Genomic DNA, 23,497 nt, shown 5'->3' with positions numbered 1-23,497 from the left:
AAATTGTTTCTATTAGTATTTTATTTTCCTCTACAATTCCTTTAATAAAGATAGATTCACTCACTTATTAAGTATTTATTGACTCTTAGGCATTGTGTTTCGTGGTGGTGGGGATTCTATGGTAAACCAGGACCCTATACTCAAGGATCTTATACACCAGTGGAAGAGAAAAATAATAAAAAGAATAAATAATTAGATTATGATAAATATTAGAAAATAAACAGAATGATATGATAGAAACTGGCATAGCAGATACAAGTTGGCAGCACTTTAACAAAGATATACAAGGAGCCAGTCATGCAAAGAACTGGGACAGAATATTACAGGTGTAGAAATAGTGGATGCAAACTCCACTAGACAGGAAAGACATTGGTGTATTCAGGAAACTTCAAGGATTCCAGTAAAGTTGGATCATACACATTTGAAATTATTTCAAAGGGCAAAGGGAATTTACTGAGTGGTTTGCAGTAGAAGAATAACATGATTTGATTTATATTTTTTAAATATCATTCTGGCTGCTGTGCGGAGCATGCATGAGGAGGAAAAGAGAGAAAGTAGAGAGTAAAATAAGACATTGCTTGCAGCAGGCCAGTGAAAAATAACGGTGATCTGGAGATGTAAAGAAATGGATGGATGTGAAGTACATTTGGAGATAAAATTTACATGACTTGCTGAACAATTGGATGTTGATGGTGAGAGAAAGAGATATATATAAATTGACACTACTTTTTTTTACTTGAGTAACTGAATTAAAGGTGATACCATTTATTGAGTTTATAAAGACTGAAGAAGAGAAAGATATGACAGGGAAAATCAAGAGTTCTGTCTTAGACATGTAATATTTGAGATACCCAAGGGTAATTCAATAAGAGATGGTATAGACTATGGTCAATTGACTATGACTCATGGGCCAAATATGGTCCACTGCTCCTTTTTGTAAGTAAAGTTTTATTAGAACACAGACACTCCTATTCATTTACATATTATCTCTGGCTGCTTCTGTGCTATAACAGCAGAATTGCAGAAATGTTGTCTTATAATAATATCATCTAAACTCTCATTAATTTATGTCTCATGCTAAAAATGTGCTTAATAACCAATAACTTTTGAGAAGAATTTAGATGCCCTAAAAGCTAATGAAGAGGACAAATGACATCATTATATACCATGTAGTTTATTTGGGGGAGCATGCACTGCAGAATATAAGAGATAATGCTGCACAAATAAAAATCAACATCAAAGGGATTATATTAATGCTTTTAGATTTATTTGCTCCAATAATGAGCATGTGCCCACACTTGCACATGTTCCCTCTTTGCATTCAAATGGAAAATTTAAACTTGAATTGTGTAGACTTTGAGGGTGAAAGGTGGATAAAATGTGACCACATTGTGTATCCACTAGAGAAAATTTTAAAATTTCCCCTTTAAAAAAATTAGTTTCTAAAGGAAGAACAAAATATGGTCATGAAGTAAGAATGAGAACAAGAAAGTATTATAAAGTGGTTTCTCTCAAAGAGAAGTCATTTAATACTATAACAAATATAAACGATAAGTCACAAACCCACTTTTGCAAGAAGTTGAATTTCTTTATATTCTATTATTCAATTAAATTTCTGGCTAAAATTCCTCAATGCAGACTAGTGAGAAACTTAACCTTGGAACTTCTTGGTATTTTCTTTCCTTTCAGTAAAGAAGGAGCTTCAAACACAAGGAGAAAAACTAATATCTACTATCCAAACACACTCTGAAAATGTAGTATAATTTTAAAACATTTTTGAGTACTCAGCTGAGGTTTGTGGTGATTACTTTAAAGTGATAAGAGCTGGCCCAGGTGTATGGCTTCTCTAACAACTTTGTGCTGCTGGAGAACAGGTGCATATGTGGAGACCATTTGGAGGGAGTGAGAAGAGTGTTACCAGACGCGTGCAGTGGAAGGAGTTTGCGTCAGTGAAGATGAGGATATTCACAACGGTGTAGTTATATATCACCATTATCAGGTATTAGTCGTGGGTTGATAGTTGTGTTATGATTTGGAGATTGTTTATGTGGTAAGTAATGTCATGGAAGGAGAATGGGCACCAGTCTCCAACCGAACTGAATATTTAAACTTTAAAAAACTAGCCTAAAAGCCTTCAGAGTGAAGTATGTATCTACTAGCATGTAAGCCGATAGCTTGAATAAGGTTGGCTCACACCAGGGATTCACCTTTGTTTCCTATTTTAGAATTTAGTAGCTTTCCGTTTTCATCATATGTGTGTATGTATATGCATGTATCTATATATATAATATTAACATAATATACTAATTATAATTAATTGAGTCATATATATAAATATAGAATACGATATAAAGATATATTTATCACGTAACAGAAACAGTTATTTGGACAGTGATTAAGAAGAAATTGAGGTTAGTATAAGAAAGTAAATCATGCTTGGGAATTTTTCTTGACATCTCAAGTGCAGGATTCTTCCCCATATCTCTTGCTTACAACTCACTAAAGTCCACATTACAGTTTCATCTGTTTTGTGCTGCTAATACAGGTGTACACACACATACACACACACACACACCTTGAGCAAGAGGCTAGTTTTTTAAAAATTACCCTATTAGAGTAGTTTGTTTCTAGTTCCAAATAAATCTTCTATAAAATCTGCTAGAGGGAACACAAAGATAAACTGCTTTTACTCCTGTCATTTTATTTACCTCTAAGGAAATATTGAATGCTGAAGGGAGTCTCAAAATACGTTGACAGATGAGGCAAATATTGAGTGTCCAAATTCTAAAGTCAATATTTACCTTGAACAATATATCTTAATACTTCCTCAAGCAAGAAACCAATATAACATATATCTATGACATCATATTTCAGTGTATATATGTCATAGATTTGATGGAATTAAAGAATTTTGGAAGTTATCCTGGCAGTTTTCATCTGGAAATTTCTCTATTATGGATATACTATAGAATATTTTAGGTTTTTTTATTTTTAAAAGGTTATTACAAGAGATCTGATTTTAACTGCTTAGAGTCTGTTTCTATAATCAACTAGTGATTAATACATCAAAATGATTAAGTTATTTTTACTCTCTCTCTTTAGACATAATGTTATGAACTTTATATGATTTTACTTTCTTACTAAATCATGCAAATAAAGTTGCTACAATAATGCCTCAGGGTTTTAGGCATAAAAAATATTTTCTGTGTATAGAGTGAGTGACTATTGATGCATATCCACAGATGCAAATAAAACTTAGGATGAATACATTAGAAAGAATCATGGGGTCACATGGTTAATATGTATTAGATTCCTAGGGTTATTGAAACAAATTACCAGACACTTGGTGGCTTAAAACAACATAAATTTATTCTCTCACAGTTCTGGAGGCTAGAAGCCTGAAATCAAGGTATCCACAAGGTTGTTTCCTTCTGGAGGCTCTGAGGGAGAATCTATTCCACACCTCTCTCCTAGTTTCTAGTTGTTGCCTGCGATCCTTGGTATTCCTTGGCTTGTAGATGGATCACTCCAATCTCGACTTCTGTTGTCACATGGCGTGCTCCCTGTGTGTCTTTGTCTCTGTGTCTCTTCTCCTTTTTTTATGAAGATATCAGTCATACTGGATATATGGCCTCCCTTAACCTAGTATGACCTCATTTTAATTTCATTATATTGCAAAGAACTTATTTCCAAATAAGGTCACATTCACAAGTTCCAAGTGGACATGAATTTTGGGGGGACACTATTCAACTCAGTACAATATATAATTAGGCTCATGAGGTGGATGGTCTACATGCACTCATTGCAGAACTAGGTTCATTTATCTGCCCATATTAAATATATAGAATTAGTCTAGGCACTTCTACTTCTGGAAATATGATAGACTAGATAACTGAAGAAATCCACTCAAAACTGGAAAATTAAAAATGTTGAGTGCAATATTTATTAATGCATCTTGGATTTATAGCTGAACTAGCAATTGTTGTTAGTGCCCTCCAGTGAATTCTGACTCCTAGCGACCCTGTGGACAGCAAAGCAGAACCCGGTCCCATCTTATTGCGCCATCCTCTCATCTTCCAGTGCTGTATCAGACAATGCTCTACTGCTATTCATAGGGTTTTCATGGCCAATTTTTTCAGAAGTGGGTGGCCAGGTCCTTCTTCCTAGTCTGTCTTAGTCTGGAGGCTCTGCTGAAACCTGTCCACCATGGGTGACCCTGCTGGTATTTGAAATACTGGAGGCATAGCTTTCAGCATCACAGCAACATGCAGCTGCCACAGCATGACAACTGACAGAGGGGTGGTGTGTCTCTCTTACTGGGAAATGAAGCTAAGCCATGGCAATAATAGCACCAAATCTTAACCACTACACCACCATGGCTGCTCACTGGCAATAAAGGGAGGGAAATTGTCAGGGAACAAAATTATGAGAAAATATGACTGTGGAGACGCCATCAAGGACTAAAGCCAACAGCTATCCATGAGACATCTGCCAGTCCTTGTCTACAGTTTTCCATTTTAAAAGTTCACATACCTGTGGGATGGAAAGCAAACTATAGGGCCTGTGTGAGAAGGGAAGTTGGATGGGTGCCTTCACATAATGCCATGACCCAAAAAGAGATGTTATGGAAGATTGTTGCAGCCTTAGTTATGGATAGGTGGTGGGGAAAAATAAAATCTCCCCCTAAGAATTTCTAATCAAAAACCAAAATTGAATTTAAAATAGTTCCAGATTGGTAGTGTCCCAAAGACCTGGCAGAAGGAAATAAAACTCCTCCCTCGAAGAAATCACCTTCAGCCCAGAGCTCAATGTCTTACCATAAGTAAAGTCCCATGGAAATTGAGTTCACAGTAAAAGCCATAAAATAAACAATGAAACAAGCCAGCATGAGAGTAAGAAATAATAAAAAACAGAAACAAATCCATAAAGACTGCAGATTTTAGCATTATATAAGATAGAATATAAAATAAGAATTATTTAATGTTTCAAATTAAAAAGAAGGTATTTAAATTATGACAAAGGAACAAGAGACTATAAAAAAAGATCCAGCAGAATTTTTTAAAGGACCAAATAAATCTTCTAGAAATAAAAAAAAAAAGTAACAATTAAAATTAAAAATTCTTTTATGGACTGAATAGTACATTGGAAACAGCTGAAGTGAGAACTTGTGACCTAGAAAATATATCTGAAGATTTTTCCCATAATGCAGAAAGAGAGACAAAAAGAGATTAAGATATGAGAAAAGTAGAATAAAGAGATTCAGAAAAAGAAAATAGATTATGAGTGAGAAATGAAATTCAAAGAGCTATTGGATGAGATGTCCAGAACTGACCCAAAGTACAAATAATCAGATTTAGGGGAGCAAAATAAACCTTACCATGATGAATAAAAAGAAATTTGGACTAAGACACATTATCATGAAACTTCAGATGAATGAAGATAAAGAGAATATCTCAAAAGAAACCAGAGAAAAAAAGACAAACTATTCCCCCCAAAATTAAAGACAAATAAAAATTAAACTGACACAGTTGATATTTTCAACTGCCACAATAGATATCAGAATTATATCCTCAAATAATTGAGAAAAAAACGATTAGCAACCTAAAACTATATACCTAGAGAAACTGTTATTCAATGAGAGTATATGAAACAGTTTTAAGAAAACTAAAAACTGAGATGACACAACCAACCAATAGAGCCTCGTTAAATGAATTTTTTAGATTATACAACAGGAATTAGCAAAATGAACCCAAAAGAAAAGTCTAAAATACACGAGCCAATGGTGAGTAAAGAAAATCCAAAAAGATAAACCTAAACAAGCTTAAACTGTACAAAATAATATTTGTTTTGTTGAATTATAAAAAAAGATGTAATTAAAATACTGTAAAACCTTATGAGTCATGAGGTTTCTAACTAGAACTAATATCTTCAAAGATCCTTACATTGTTTAGGTGGAAGATGTAACTATATCTCCCAATCAACAGAAAGGAGTAAAGTGAGGGAGGGCAGGGAATGTAAAAAGTGGGACAGAGAAAAACCAAAATAAAATGGTAGAAATCAATCCAAATTTTACTAGTAACCACACACCAAAAAAACCCTATCCCATCTATGTGATGTTTATAAAGACATATCACACATAAGGACAAATATTGAAAGTAAAATCCTGGAAAAATATGCAGATACATACAAATCAAAGGAAAGCTAGAGTAGCCATAGTAATGTCAGACCAAAGACTTTTAGGCCACAAGCATTACTAGAGAAACAGAACTACACATTATTTAAACACAAGGCAAATCATTTGGAAATCAATCACAAAAAGAGAAGTAGAATTAGAATAGCTGGATTAAGCCAAGAGCTCAACTAGTTTTCTATAAACTTAGAGGTTCCCAAGTTTCCTTGAGGATAGATAGCTTTGTGGCTTAGCTCTCAGAAATAGTAGGCCTTCCTCCAGGTACATAGTCTGCAAAGTGTTTTCAAGGAATTGAAGTTGTCTTGGGACATAGCTTGGATTTGAGTCATGAGTCCCAGACTGTTAGTGGATATGGCAGAACAGGCATAAAATGGGAAAGTTATTGATGGTGGGGAAAAGGGGAGATTTTACTGAAAAGCTTTGGACTACATTGCAATCAAAGTTAATGAAGAATATATATTATTTAAATACAAGAGAAAAGGAAATAACCTAACCAAGAGCACTGTGTGCTAGAATATTGGTTTAGGAATTAAGAAAGTAAGCTACCTCACCATATAAGATGGAGGAGTATATAGCTTTCTCTACTGCACCCCAAACCTTATCATATTTGATCACAGATAAGTATTACATTAAAAATTTTAAGGAAAGATCCTTTTAGAATTTTGATAAAAAATCCAATTAGAAAGGATTATTTTGTATAGTTATAGACTAGTTTCAAAACAGGCCTATTTGTAATGGACAGAGTCTTCATGACAAGTTTTATTATTATTACTAATTCTATTTGTTTTTAAAGGTTGTGCTTTATAAAAGAGTTCAGCAATATTTTAACCTTAACTCAAGCTCTGCTGAAAATTGTGGGAAAGTTCTTTATATTTACACAAAGATTATGCCATCCATTCTCATTACCTTACATTATCAATATTCAGGATTTTTGAAGCTTAAACTCTTCAGAGAAATAATGTCAATTGCCTCAAACTGGTTTCCTACTATGTAAGTAAAGTTAAAAGTGAATAACAGCATTAAAATCCACTTAGAATAAATATCCAAGGCTAAAACTAAAATTTTCCAAGGATGAACCCATGTTTTGATTTTTTTCTTAGATAATTTGAAGTCTGTCATTTTAAAGGAAATATTGGAGCTGCTTAAAAAAAACATATGTTCTAGAGTCAGAACTACACAGAAACAGAAATGCAAATATCTTGCTCTGAATAGTAACCATGTAAATGTAATTAAAAGACATATTGGGTTATTTCCTGTTCCTGTTAGCTAAGCTCATTCTGGAGCTGTTTATAATGGTAGTAATTTGCATCACATTATTTAAAATACTGACCTTTTTTCTCTAAGTAGGAAAAGAGTACTAGATAGAAAATTTTAAGGTTTTATTGTAGAACTTGTACTAAAATGTCTTAAGTAGATTGTCATTGTGAAAGGTAAAAATAATCTTGAGAAACTTCTTTGCATTTCTGTTGCATGTTTTTGTCTACGGAGATTTTTCCATTGGTTTCTTCAGGGAGTACACATCTGTTATACCCACACATATCTGGAGTACCGCTATTTCTCAAATTGAGTACACGTGTATTCATGTCTACATATACTCATCTTGATAGTTATAAATCAAAGGAAGCATTTTAAAAAGTCATCTGGTCCCTCTTCACATCTCCAGGCATAACTGCCTTGGAAAGAGACCAGAAAAGGAATGATCTGACTTAGCATTAATAACATCAGAGAAAATGATTCCACGCCTAAGCATATTCCTCCTCTTTAGCATTCCAAACCTTCAAAGAGTAAATTTCTACCCACTTTAACTTAAATACTTTTTGCCATCTGAGAAACCCATTAATTTATGTGCAGTATGCTAATAATCACTCTTTTCAACTACATAAAGACTAGCAAAATAATTTTTGCCTGGACTTTCTATCCCAAGTCCTTCTTCTTTTCACTGCTCTTTTAAAACCAGTGAAACGCTGTTCCAGATCTCATACATTTTCATACATAATGATTATTTTCTTTAGATTTCTTACCAAATACTGGCAGAATGTTCCTTGTCATTACGGCTCTACTAGAGTTTTAAGTGTGTATGTGTGTAAAGCTATTTTACTTTCTCAAGCACTTAGAACAAGCTCATATTTCTTCTAAGATATAGTTATTGAGATAGATCCATAGATAGATGGATACAGCTATTGATACAAAGCTGTAAGTCCTCCTTGTTACCCACAGTTATACAAATAAAAATCCTATAATATAAATAATAGCATAAACAATGAATTATAACAAAGATTTGTAAGTTCAAATAACCAGAGTGATATAATATAAATTATAATTGTTTTGAGGTTTTCAATTTAATTTTTCAAAAACAAATGACTTTTCCTCAAACAAAATTTTGATGTTTTCCCTAAACTACTAGCCCTGTACCTAGCACGTAAACCCTTCCTCTATGGTTTATATTTCTGTTTTCTTTCTGTTGACATTCACTTACTGATCTTAGAACCGGCCACCTTAACAGAAACCACTAAAACATACATTTGTTTACTATGTGGAAAGCATTGTTAGGAACCATTTGAATTCAAAGTGAATAAGCAAATACAGTATTCAAGAATGTATTCCCTGGTAGAAGAAATGTTTTTGAAAGCTACATATGAATCTATTACTTGTTTCATTTGAGAAACACAGTGGCAGAAACTCAATTAAATTGGATTAATCTGAGAATGGTAATTTATTGGCTCCAATAACTAAAATGTCAGGCTGCCACATCACACAATTCCAGGGGCATCATTCATACAGAACACAAATGAATGGTGCTCCCTGGAGTTAAGTAATACAGAATTCCTAACCCCAGAGTCTTAAAAATTTTTTGTTAGAATTTGACCTTTCTCTTTTCGTCTCTCATTTCTCCTCAATTCCATTTTAATCTGTATTGACTTGATTCTCAGGCAGGTCCTCTTCATGCCATTAATTCTGTCACTTAAGTGACTCCAGTAGAATGTGAACACATTCTTTATAGTGTCAGAAAAGTCCAAGTGTTGATGCTTGATTGCTCCGCCCTGCCCACTTGGATCACAAGCCAATGCACCACGGCCATGGGAACGAGGTCAATCCTACATGAAATGCATGGCCTGGATATTTACCTAATTGAAATTAGGCTGCCATCAACAGAAGCATATGGAATAGATGCTGAGCAGACAAGTAATGTGTATCAATTGAAGCAAATAAATATGATAAAGAAAGAAGTATGTAAGTACCAGGAGGAAGATCCGAAGATACTTCAGAAGAGTATCTTCAGGTGGGGAGAATTAAGGTGCGTCTAATTGAATACAAAGTATTTAATCTACGACATGAAAGATGCCTAGGATATTGACACTGAGAAATTGCAAAAAATGATATTCCAAGATGGGTAAAATAAAAACATGAAAAAAAACATTGAGGCAAGAAATAATGGAGTAAATATAGAAAACTCCGTTATATAATTATTCAAACTGTGATGAAACATAAAAGAATAAGATAAGAAAAATTGATGGGAAGCTGAAAATGAAGGGCTTTGAATGCCGGGAGGAAAACTGGGGACTATAAATAATAGTCAGTGATGGCTTTTGAGCAAGGGAGCCATACGTTCAAATTTGAGATTTGAAAAGATTCATATTGCAGCTGTGCATAAAAGGCATTGCGCCAGGAAAAGGCTATTTAGGAGGCAATGGCTGTAGCCCAAGTAAAATATAATGAGGCCATGAACCACAAAAGTGGTGCTGGAAGGAGGAGTGAAATTTACATGTCTCTTTCACGTAACTTTCCCTTGACCTCTGTCCCTCCTCTTTTCTATTACTTGGCTTATGTGTATGAAATATTAGACCTCCTCATGAAAAATCTGATGATCTTTCTGAAGCCTCATCTTCTTTGATGTCTTTTCATTTTTGTCACTGTGACCTAGTAATTCCTTTAAAAAGTCATTTTTCTCTTGGTTCTCCTGCTACTCACGACCACAGAAAAATTAATGCTTATGTATATCCCTCACTTCTGCAGTCTTCGAATCTCTCTCTCTGCCTTTCTCTCTCTCCGTTTCTCTCTCTGCCCTTCTCTCCATAGTCCCCTATTTTCTCACTCCTACATTCTTTCACTGTCAAGCTCCTTCTTTCACCAGTATGTGGCTGCCTCCTCAGTTGGTATTGTTAGCCCTAGCCTTTCTCTTGAGGTACAGACCCATATTTCTAATTGTCTACCTGGTAATTCAACAAGAATGCTTTATCTTCTAAAGCCTACCTTGCACAAAAACCAAATCTATCTTGTTTTCTAGGATCATTCACCCCTCCCCAATTTTCCCATAATTTTTTAATAATTTTATCATTCCCTTAGGCCCAGGTCAAATACTACCTCATCATGAAGACACTTATGACATGCCTGTCTATGTATATTATTTCCTTCTCTAAACTGCCATTATACCTGGTGTATGTCTGTCATGTCATATATATTAATATATTCATCAATATTTTTGTTAGTGCAACAAATATTTATTAAGCCTTATATGTTCAGGCTCTATGCTAGTAATTGAAAAATACTGCATTGAACAAACCACCAAGCATGATTGCCTGCTTATTGAACATTTATGTGCAACTGTAATGCCCCTGTGTGTAGACCACGTATCTGCATATAGCATAGGAATTGTCATTTATGGTTTTTATATATAAATATTTGTTGGATAAATTAATTAATAGATGGATGAGTCATCAAAACTTTATCCTTTTTAATGTTGAGATATTTTGGGTATTGGTGCATAAAACATTCGCAGTATAAGATTCTAGAGACAGCGTTGCGTCTTACCCTTTTTTATATAATCCACAATACCCAACTCACCATATTTCATGTTTTTCCCCTATGTTCTCATAACATCTGTTGACCATTTGATTGAAATGTTCTAATAAGTGTCAGATTGCCAATATATATATGTAACAGAAAACAATTAGGAAATATATAGATCGTTCTTTTGTTTACCCATTTCTAAAGGCTAAATGATAGTCTCAGAAAATAAACTCTTTCTGTGAAAATCTTTGGGTGAATTTCTTCTTATTACAGAAATTCTTTTCAATCATTCTGGAAACATGAAAAAGGTTCATGGTCAAATATGCATGAGTAAATGCCATGGGATTAACTTTATTTTCTAATCAGAAATATCAAAACTTTTTATCACGTAGCAGAGTTCTCGATAATTTAGCTCAATAAAAATTGTTAGACTAAGAATTTCCATAGTGACTTGGTGCAGTGAAAAGGTGCATGGAATAAGAGAATCATGAAAATGCCTTTTTTAAAACTGTTCAAAAAATTGTTAATCACACAGCTTTTTTTCTGTATAATTATTTTTCTGTAGTAGTTGATATAAAATATTAAATATAGGTCATATTGCCATTGTTAGATGTTTGTATATAAACACAAACAACACAGCATTATTTAATTACTTGCTTCCTTTCATGCAGGACAGATTCTACAGAACTTTTTAATTAGCCTTAGTGATGGCAAAGCAAGATCATCTTTACCTTAGTCAGGATTTCTGAACCCTGACACTATTGACATCATATGCCAGATAACTTTTTGTTGTGGCAGCTGTCTTGTGCATTGTACTTGTAGCATATACGTTCTCTGCCCATAGATGCCAGTAACATCCTCAGACGTGACAATCAAAAACGTCTCCAGACATTACTAAATGTCTCCGGAGTGGAGAGGTAAGGGGTGTGGAAATCGTCATGCTTGGGAACTACTGACTTTAGCGGTACTAAATTATCCCAAATCTTCTGGAACTAAAAAAAAGTCACTTTTTAAAAATTTTTCTGAGAAACTGAAAATATGTTTCAAATTAACTATTTTATCTGATTTGTGTGACTATTATGCAATTAAAAATATATACAGTTTTCTCCTTTCATTCTCAGTAAAGATAAATCCTTCCTTGCTCTCCATGTCTGAATCTAGGTCGAAGAAGGCTAGCGGTTCTTGGCTCTCTTTGGGGAGAACTGAACGTGATTACATATTTCTGATCAAACTTGTCTGGCAGGGCCTGTCCCATGAAAAATAAAATCACCATATGTAATGTGAAAGATAAAAATACATTAGGAAAAAAATCTGTTTAAATTTTTCCCAAATCATAATGAATTCCATATAGCCAGAGAATTTTATAACTATAATGTGATTATTCTTAACAAGTAGGTTAAACTAATGTTGTTTTGCCTTTCTCTGAGATAAAAACTGAAAGGTTTTCTTAGAAAGTTAAATTGATATAAGCACATTTTGGCACAAAAATATCAAGTATAATCCATGTGCCTTTAAGCTTTCATTTAAATGAATGAGCAAAAATATTTCATATTAGTTACTATTATCTTGAAAAAGACAAAAGAAAACCCACAGAATAAATGGAAACATATTTATCTTGCAAATGTAGCTTCAAAGGCAACAATTTGGAATTGTTTCAATCACATTTATATGTCCACCTGATTGTTTTCTCACAGTGGATTTAAAGAGCTTTCAAATAACAATTCCCTGGGCAGAGTAATTTTGCATGTGCAGCGCTGTCTCCTACAATGGAGAAAACAGAGCTAAAGGATGACGTTCCTATCATTTAAAGCCATTTTCTTTCACCTAAATAAAGAGAAATAAGAAAAGAAACATAGTCTGTGAGGCAGAAAAAAGAAAGAAAAAGGTGCAATGTATTGAACAACTGCAATTGTGACATATTGATTATTATATTTTCTATATTTAGGAGCAACTGTAAAATAAATGGAATTCCAGGCAAGCCTGAGTAATGACCAGTGGGCACTATCCCACTATAGGTCTCCAGACAAAGATTTCATTAAATGCCACTAAATTGTTTGCATCTGGTTTGGGCTCGGTAAGATGCACGGGTTAGAAATGGGGACGACGTTATGCATTGTCATTTAGAAGCTATAATTTTCCAAACTGAAGTATTTTCATTTAATCCAATAAGAACCATGTTCTCCAGTGCCGTTTTAAACAGATGTTCAAACAGCTTTAGATCATCTCCCAGTGAATCGATTTAGAGTTTGGTGAAACATCTTTTTCTTCTTATTAAAAGTTACCCTAGTTTTCATGTGTTGTTAGTTGGATTTTTAGAAAGTAGTTAATTTTGACTAATCAGCAGGGCTGTTACATATAGAGGGATTTCTAAAATATAGATAAATAAAATGCAGATAAAAAAAATAGCTATCACTACTTGTGATTCTATGCATATCCAGAGAGTTCTCTTAGTAGTCAAAACAACTTTGCCGGAATCTTTAAAACATCTTTTTTCAGAAGAACATTGTTACAGGATTTATTTTTTCTTTGTCATTTAAGAATTATGCGTATCTCAATAACAACTACAGTAAGTCACTATAAGGTAAAACAAGTTGATAAATATATAAGAAATTAATTCAGCATCTTGCATTGGTAGCCATATAACTTCATAGTCAGTTGAAGATGAAGACAAAAAAATCTATTTTAATAGAACTTTAAAAAGAAAATTCCATATTATCGTATATTTGGAACTTTAAAGTATCTCCCCATGTAACAAACTTTTGTTAATTTATTATCTGTATCTCCTACCTAAAATGTAAATTCTATGAGGTTCCAGAGTTTTGTCCATGTTCATTGTTTTAGGACTTACAGGTAGCAAAATGCCTGGTATATATTTGGCACACAATAAGTATTTGTTGAATGACTGGGTGAGTGAGTGAATAAAGTCTACTCAAATATGTTTCCAGAAAAAAAAATGAAAGAATTGTTTCCCCTCATTTTTCAAAATTTTAAATGCCAAAGTCTAACATAAAAACAATTTTGCTTATAAATCCAAACTTTTAATAGACCACAGATTTTTATATTGAGATTGATCTGAGTATAAATCTTGGTTGCTGCCACAGACTTTCTGTAACTTCAAGTAAGTAACTTAACCTCTCTGAGCTTTCATTTCCTTGTCTGTAAAATATGGCATCGACAAAAGTACCTGACAAAAAGTAGATGCTTAAATAAAAGTTGTTTTCGTTCTCTTTCAGAAATGTTGGAAATCACTTAAAGAGAACAAAACTACTAGTAAATGCCAAATGGAAACAGAATATTACTTTACGGCGTTCCTTTAAATACTTACACCACTGAAGTAGCTGAGAAGTTATGTATTTGACACCCCAAGCAAAAAAATAAACTATTGTCCTCTTCAATCGATCTATTCCATGTGTGGTTCTGCAAAGGGTAGACCTGCTGTGTAGTTGATGTGGTTTCGCTTTGGACTTTGTGCCTAGCATAATTATAGCAATAGGAGTATTACACCTACTGTCAGAGCATATTAATCCACTCTTATAGCAAATGGGGAAGAGGAGTATTTTTGGACAGCTTTTCTCAAGGTGATATAAAATAAAGACCTAGAGTCACTTGATATTCCTTCTACTTTCTCTTTTCCATTAGTGAAGTGCTCAATTAAATTTGAGACAGGTGGATCAAAAAGATCTTCTGCAGACAGAGGAATACAACTATGATTATGTTTTTCCAATGCCAAGATATCTACATTGAAAGTGACAAGATCAGTCAGTCATTCAGATGGATTTGTCTAATCACCCACAAGTGATTATTTCTGGTTAAGTTCAGTATTCAGAAGCAGTTGCTTTGTAGGAGTGAAGTCAGTGAAGTCAGTCAAACTGGGTTCTAATCTAGGATTTACTACGTAATAGCTGAACCACCTTAAGCAAATTATTTATCCTCAACCTTCCCAAATCTCTTTATCTTAACTTGCTATAATCTTTTTAGCATAGTATGTTTTGGATAATCTAAATTTTTTGAGATACTATACGTAAAGAGTCAAGGCCAAATCATATTTGATAATTAATAAATTATAGTTATTATTATTGTCTACTCCAAACTTATCCCTTCACATCTAGCATATAAGAGAACTCTACAACTAAGCCAAAAGTAACAAGCTAAGGATATTTTAGTGTCTTGGTAGCAATTGCCAATGACTCAGTCTGTGTCCGTGCTCCTTCTTAATTTATTTTTTCATCAAACTCCTGGCCCTCAGATTATATTTTATTTTTCACTGCCATATTGCCCATGCACCTACCTTTAATTATTCTCTTATTGGCTTGATTCCTACCATTTTCTAAAATTTATGGATTAGAATTCCTTTTTAAAATTCTGGTTAACAATACCTTGCTCTCAAGCCTCAGTATCAAATCTCTCCTCACCTAAAAGCTCTCCAGTGTCAAAAGGTTTGCAAAAGCCATCACGCTGATTTACATTGGGTAAGAAACCTAATTCTCTATTAGTCAGAGTAGACTCCCAAATGTGTAATGGCTGTAAGCAATGGAAATTTATTTTTTGTTCATTGTAATATGTTCTTCTCCTGATCAGAAAGTTGGTTCTCCTCCAAGTAATGATTCAGAAATGCAGCTCCTTTCTATCTTGTGGCTCTAACATCCCCTACATTTTCACTGTCATTTGCATCAAGGTCTCCAAAAGGAAATAGAATAGTGGGCTAGAAAGAACACACATATTTTATACTATTTTTCCCTTGACTAGAATTCAATCTCGTGGCCCCTCCTCACTGCAAGAGATGCTGGGAAATGTAATCTGGCTGTGTGCCCATAAAGAAAGGAGAACATGGGGCTGGCCCGGTGGCTCAGTGGGTAAGTTCACACACTGCTGCACCAGCCCAGAGTTCATAGGTTTGAATCCCAGGTGCAGACCTACGTGTCTCTCATCAAGCCATGCTGTGGCGGCATCCCATACACAAAATAGAGGAAGATGGGCACGGATGTTAGTTCGAGGCTAATCTTTCTCAGCAAAATAAGGACAACTGGCAACAGATGTTAGACCAAGGCCAAACTTCCTCACCAAAAAGAAAAAAAGAAAGGAGAACATGGACTTTGATGAACAGAAACAGTCTTTACCACAATTGTTAAATCTAACTTTAATGATCCAACGTCTGTCTATCTTTGTCATTTGTCTATCAGTTTCCTTCTGCTCTGGACTTAGTAAGCTTCTTTCTTTGCCCAAAATATTTTTAAAGCATTGAACTTACTGCTTCCTCTTGCGTGGAGTATTCTACTCCTAGATTACTTATTTCTGGATTTTTCTGATCCTTGAGATCGCAGCTCCAGTGTCACCCCTGGGAGCCATCTTCTGTGATTTCCCATTCTAAATACCAACTCACAGACATTCCCTTTCATATCACCTTGATTAACTGCTCCGAAAACATTTCACTGTCTGCAATGATTTCTGAGGCTAACTACCCAAAGTCAAACCAAACTTCACAGGGTAAGGGCACATTCTTTCACAAAACTGCCATCACTTCAGACATGATTCTCAAGCTTGGGGGTTCCTAGACGCCTGTAGTTTCTGTCAAACTGGCTACCAATTCAGGGGTTCCTACTACTCCCTCAGGTTTGCTAATTCACTAAGACAAAACATAAAACTCAGAAAAATGCTATACCTACAATTGTAGTTTTTATTATAGCAAAAATGACAAAATTAAAGACCAGCCAAAAGAAGAGACACATAGGACAAGGTCTGGGAGGGTCCTAAATGCAAAGCTACTGGTTCCCTCTCCCCGTGGAGTCAAGACAAGTCACTCTCTCTGCACATCAATGTGTTTTTCCAACCAACAAGTCTCACCAAAGCTTTGATGTCTAATTTTTATCGGGGTTTTATTATATTTATTGGAGATTTATTGATTGAGTTATTGGCCATGTGATTGAATTCAATCTCTAGCCCCTCTCCACCTCCCAGAGGTCGGCTGCTATCACTTTGCTCAAAACCTAACACTCTAATCACATGGTTAGTCTTTTTGGCATGGCCAGCCCCGATCCTGAGTCTTCTCATTAGTGTAAGCTACCTAGGAGCCCACCATAAATCATCTTGTTAGCATAAACTATCAGGATCCACCTTGAACAACAAAGACACTCCCATCATTTAGGAAATTCCAAGGATTTAGAGATTACCTCCCAAGAACTGAGGCAAAGGCCAGCCAAATTCTACATTATACAACAATTTCTCTGAAATGATCTTGTGCATTTATTTTTCAGTCTCTACTCTTACCAAATGTAAGCTTTATGAGGCCAAAAATCTTGTCTGCTTTGTTAGTGCAGAAGAGTAACTGGCAAATAATAGGTGCTAAATAAATTTTTATGAAATGAAAAAACTATGAATTATCAATTCTGGTCTGCGAAGTCCAATGGAAAGTTGGTAGCAAACAGTTGGTTCTTAAGGCAACTTAATTGTAGTGTTAATTATGAACAGAAATATATCTTTGACCGTTGTTGTCTGGTCTTAAATCTTAGCTCTACTACTTACACACTGTGTAAGCTGCTCTGTGCTTCATTTTCCAATTTTAACACAGTGATAACTCTTTCTATCTCTTTGTGAGAATCAAACGAGATGCTGTCTGAAAAGCTGTTTAAAGAGCACCTGATACATTAAAATCTTTAATAATCATCATTTATTATTGAAAATGCTGTGATTATGGTGTAGAAAGGTGTAAAGTTATTGAAATGAGAGGGTTACTGCAGTAAAGCAAGCATCATTAGTAACCTTACAGAGATCTGTACAATCTGGCCAAAAGCATTCATTGAATAACTTTTCTGTTCCCACAGAAGCACTTGATTAAAAATTTATTGGCTTTAATCTGAAATTCACTATGCTAGATGTGCTGTGGAAAAGTCAAATGGCCTATCCCTTAAAACCATACAAAATATCTACAGAAAAATGATTCACATCATAAGGATTATACCAGAATGTCCTTAAAGGCAGGAAATGTATTTATTCAGATTTGTCTGTCTCCTCAATGTCTTAACTGGAACCTGATAGTAAGATCTAACTAAATTAAGTAAATTTAGGAGATTAGAAAAATTGAGTACACTTGTATAATATATGTAAAAACGTATGTGTGTACTACATTTATCAGGTTATTTACATTTATGAAATTAATACTAGAAAATGGTTCTCAGATCAAAAAAAGTTAGGAGAATTCACTGTTGGACCTTTTCATTTCAAATCTTCAAATGTTGATTATGACTATATTAAGATTTAAATTATAAAAGCAAAAGATGTACTCATAAAAAAGTGGCCCTTAATTTAGCAGTTTCAGAAAGACATTTTTAAATACGCAGTTATTACTTTTACAATTAAAAAGATTAATAACCAAAAGTTAAAAACAATAAGTAACTTTTTTGTTTATATATCATATTAAATTAACTGACAGATTTAATTATATTTCTCATAAAATTAAAATAAACTGACCACATTTAGGAAAATCATATTTTCTCTTCTCTATACCAAGAATTTTATGTTGAATTTCATTTCAAAGCAAAGAGGCATTGCATTTTAGGTGCTGTAAACAGGTTCTGCAGACTTCTTAATTCATGAAATAGATATTTATTAAATGCCTAGTATGTGCCAGGCCCTCTCCTAGATTCTAGAATATAGAATGAAACAATACAGAAAAGAATTCCATTCCTCACGGAGCTTTCATTCAAGTCATGATACTGACTACTTTGGGAAAAAAAATTCTATAATTAAACCAACATAAAGCCAGATATTAATTTCACCTTATCATTCTATACTCAAAATTCCTTCAATATTTGGGCACATATTTATTTTGTCCCTCTTAAGTGTGAGATATGTGTTCAATCCTGACAATATGATATTGAAAAGGGGATAAGAGATCTGTGTCATGAGGAAGCAAAGAAAACACAGCAGAATTTCAGGGATAACAAAATTTTTAAATGATTCTCCAAATAATGGCTTGATTAAAGTTTTTATTTTGATGAGAAATATGTCTTTACGCTTTGTTAAATTTGAAAGGGCCTATCTTAGGAAGGTCTTTTCCATCATTTAAAAAGAAATGAACTGAGTTTCTAAAAGATTACATTATTTAATCCAGTTAAAGATAGAAGCAAGGATGAAACACATCTCCTGAGACCAAAACCAAAATTCTTTCCACCATAACACCCTCCTTTCAGTTTGTCATGAAAACATATGATCAACAGTGTGTTCGGAAAGATTCACACCCTAGAATCTCGGTGTCTGAAAAATGTTGACCAGATTCTTTAGCCTACTTTTCAGACTGATTTTTCTTCTTCATTTTGCAAATGTATGCTCTTTGGGACCAGAGTGGAAGAAAAAGGAGCTCATGCCCTACTCACTGAAGCTCAAATCTTAAGATCCTAAGAAGACTACAGAACCAAAACATTCTAGGCACCATCGTCAATATCCAACTTCAGGGGAGTGGATTAAAACTCTAAATAAACCAGAAAGAAAATGTCCTTCTCTCAGCATCCCAATCAGACCTTTCATATGTTCAGGTTGAAACTGAGTGATAATTAGGACTTTCTTGTTTTGTATTTCAAGTACGGTTGTCAGATAAATATAGGGTGCCCACATAAATTTGAATTTCAGATAAACAATAAATAATGTTTTGTGAAAGTATGTCCCATGAAATATTTTTATTTGCTAAAATTGTCAATCCTACTTTGAAGAGAAAGAAATTGCAGTTGCTCTCGTCAGTGAAAGATGTGGTTCAAAAAAAATTTTAAAACAGAAAAAGAATTCCTCAGCACCGTCATTCCTCAATATCTGAAGGGCTTTGGTTCCAGGACCCTCACAGATACCAAAATCCACAGATGCTCAAGTTCCTTATGTAAAACATTGTAGTGTTTGCATATAACCTATGCACATCCTCCCATATACTTGAAATCATCTCTAGATTATTCATAATACCTAGTAAAATGTAAATGCTATGTAAATAGTTGTTCTACCATATTGTTTAGGATATAATGACAATAAAAAAAAGTCTATACATGTTCCATCCATCGTGGGCCTATCGATCCACAGTTGGTTGACTGAGGATGTAAAACATGCAAATATGACGGGCTGACTGTATTTTTCTGACACATCCACAGTGAGATTTAAAAAAAAAAAGGTGCAATAAATGTGTTAAAGTATTGAAATAGTTGTATATCTAATTCATGACTTACCAAAACACCCATAAACGCTTGATTCAGCTTCATTGTGATGAAAATTTTTACCCGTGAAGATTTCCTCAGAACCCGCACAACGAGCTATTGCTCTGTCTAGGATCGATTTTGTATCTGTATTTTAGGATGAATCAAGTTGAGTTGCTTCCAGTTTTATACACATTTGGCATTTATATTTCTGTACTGACTGGGCCTGACAAACAAAGAGAATATGCCTTCATCCTCACGTTTTCCTCAGCTGAATTGTAACGGAGTAGAATAGTGAATGGTTTTACAATGGATAATTTGCTTGAACCTCCTCTAAATCTCCTTGTTTTGTGGCCAATTTTCTCTATTAACAGCATTGTCACTCTTGATGATTTTATTAGCACAGAGGAATATGCCCTATGGTGTATGGATCCTACTAATTCAATAATAAAAAAAAAGATTAAGAAATTTAGACTGAAAATCATATTTTTAGATGCACGTGTTATTCAAAAGCCTATACGTAAAGAGATCAAAATGACAATGATCCTTGTTAATCAACATGTTTATTGATTTTCATAGAAAACAAATCTATATTTTCAAGTATAAATCAATACTGATAGAAAGAATTGCTCCTTTAAATCAGCATTTTCTGTTACTTAATTCTAGTGAATATCTAGTATTCTCAAATTTAAAATGTTCTAATTTTATTGATGAACTATAATAGTGAATGTTTTGCTGTACCTTCTTTATTTTATTTTATTTTTTTGCTGAAGAAGACCAGCTCTGAGCTAACATCCCTTGCCGATCCTCCTCCTTTTTTTTCCCCAAAGCCCCAGTAGATAGTTGTATGTCATAGTTGCACATCCTTCTAGTTGCTGTATGTGGGACGTGGCCTCAGCAGGGCCGGAGAAGGGGTGCACCGGTGCGTGGGCGGATCTGAACCCAGGCTGCCAGTAGCGGAGCGGCACTTAACCGCTAAGCCATGGGGCCGGCCTCTTACTGTACCTTCTTTAAAGAATCAAAATTAAACAAGCTATAACCTCATTATAAAGTATAATTTTAAAGTTGTACCTTCATTTAAAAAAAACACATTGTTGGGGCCGTCCCCACAGCGCAACAGTTAAGTGCGTGCTCCACTGCTGGCGCCCAGGGTTCGGATCCTGGGCACGCACCCACGCACAACTTGTCAGGCCACACTGTGGTGGCGTCCCACATAAAGTGGAAGAAGATTGGCACAGATGTTAGCTCAGGGCTGATCTTCCTCACAAAACAAAACAAAAAACAAAAAAACACACATTGTTATAAAACTGAAAGGGGTGTTGCTGATATGTTCAAAAAAAGTGATGATTATAATATGTTATAAAACTGAAAAAAAATGAACTTTAAGGACTCTCTCTTAAAATGTCTTGACCACAGCTGCCAAATACTGACAACTGTCTTTCTTCATGCAGATATGAGCTGATTATAGCAGAAGACTCCAATACACCTGTCCTGACATCAAACAAAAAGATCAGAGATGGGAGACATGTAGAAGAATCACCAGCAAGACTGATTAAGTAACCATGGAAAAGATCAAGACTCCTGCCATTTTGAAGAACTGGTTTTCAGTCTAGGGAGAAAATATATTGCAGAGAGCAGGGAATATGAACCTACATCCATTCATTGGTTGAATTAGATTAAGAATACAGAGTTTACACAATTGGAAATTTCCTAATTTCGCTCTATGGCAATGGCAAAAATCTTGACACCTCTTTCTGGAGAGTATTCTAACTCATAAATTATTGGTCAAACAGCAGGTGTAAGTTGCCTGCCAGAGCATCCTAAACAGTGCTTCTATCTTGGCTTGAATATCTCTAAAGGGAATAGATCTTTCAAATCTATTCCAATCAGTCTAACTCTTGAGCTGTTTTGGCTGGAAGAAAAAGAATATCTTGTAAAGTGAGTAAATAAACAAAACACATGTAGAAGATGGGACACTCTCAAATCTCTAGGTCAAAAACATGTTTTATTTGTCTCTCTAGTTAATAGGTTAGTAATTTATATAAAAAATTACAGTGGAAGTATTCACCTGAAGGAACAGCCAATGGCCAGTTGGGGAGGAAGCAGAGATGAAACTTGAGATATCATTTACTGAAACTGTGCTCCACTTGATTTGAGTATGGTTAGATCAGGTATTGTTTTTAACAGAGAATAATGTACATAACAGAGAAAACTTTGGAAGTTTTAGCATACAGCTGTAGAAGCAGCCCTGAAATGAATGAATATTTTAATTTCATTACAACAAACATTTTTTGCCTTGGTTATATGCCAAAGACAGCATTCAGAACCACAACTACCACAAATAGGATAATTCATGGAACGTGTTCATAGAAAAATTGTGGTAGTATATATATGAAACAATAATAATAACAATATGCAATTTCTCTAGAAAACTTACTCTAGGGCATTCACAGTAAAATGTTCTTCTAGGTAGCCATTTCTTTCTCCACAGTGCCTAGTATGCTCCTTGGAAAATTCAATAAATAATTGTTTAATGAATGCATAAATGAGTTGTGAAATACCAGAAGAGAGAGTAATTAATTCTGCGTGAGAGATTCTGGAAAAGTTTCAAAGAGAAGTTGACATTTGAATTGGGTCTTAAAAAATAAATGAAATATTAACAAGCAGTCAGAAAGAGCAAAACATCCAAGCCAGAAGCAACAGCATGCAAAATAGGTGCAATTTCCTGTTATATTCAGGAAGAGTGTTTGGTCTGGTTTTGTTGAGCTATAAGCTGTATATAAAATGTGAGAGGTCCGTAGTAGACGATGTGAAAATGTAGATTGACGCCAGATTATAAATAATGATCTGAATTCAAGTCAGTTTTAATTTATATAGCACTGTAAGTTCATGCAGTCTAAATGCCTGATAATTTTTTTGTGGATCTTTAGTTATTTAATGTGTATTGATCAACATGAGGCAGATACTGGCCTAATCACTAGGGCACAGGCTCAAACAAATGACAAAAGACCATTCTTACACAGAGAATATAGCCTAGCTCCCTAGGGTGACAGATAGTTAGAGAGACAGAAGCAAGTAAATGTACCAAAAATCTATAATATTTATTTATTTTGCAAATATTTATTGAGTACCTCTGTGTGCCAATCACCATTTAAAATACACAAAAATCTTTGCACTATAGATTTATGTTAGATAAAAAATGTTAAGACCAAAAAATCAGGACATGAGGCTAAAGAGTTACTGAAGCCAGTTTTGGAGAGTTCGTTATATTTAACAGAATCATCAGGAAATATCTCTAAACAAAAGAGGACATTTGAGCAAAGACCTTAAAAAAATGAGGAAGAGGAGTCGA

General features: G+C 34.4%; 1 long non-coding RNA gene across 1 annotated transcript in view; it reads left to right on the top strand.

The window, feature by feature from the left end:
• The window catches only part of LOC147913774 (uncharacterized), a 33,403-nt gene extending 10,720 nt beyond the window's left edge, over positions 1–22,683 (top strand). Inside the window, exons 2-3 of the long non-coding RNA XR_015556307.1 lie at positions 1,875–1,999; positions 21,597–22,683. This is a non-coding gene — a long non-coding RNA (uncharacterized LOC147913774). The remainder of the gene's footprint in view (positions 1–1,874; positions 2,000–21,596) is intronic.
• Positions 22,684–23,497: the final 814 nt, after the last annotated feature.

Source organism: Ceratotherium simum, chromosome 25, assembly GCF_057802395.1.
Source record: "Ceratotherium simum simum isolate JZ-2026a chromosome 25, ASM5780239v1, whole genome shotgun sequence".
Classification (NCBI taxonomy): domain Eukaryota; kingdom Metazoa; phylum Chordata; class Mammalia; order Perissodactyla; family Rhinocerotidae; genus Ceratotherium; species Ceratotherium simum.
This window is presented reverse-complemented; position numbering and strand designations above follow the sequence as displayed.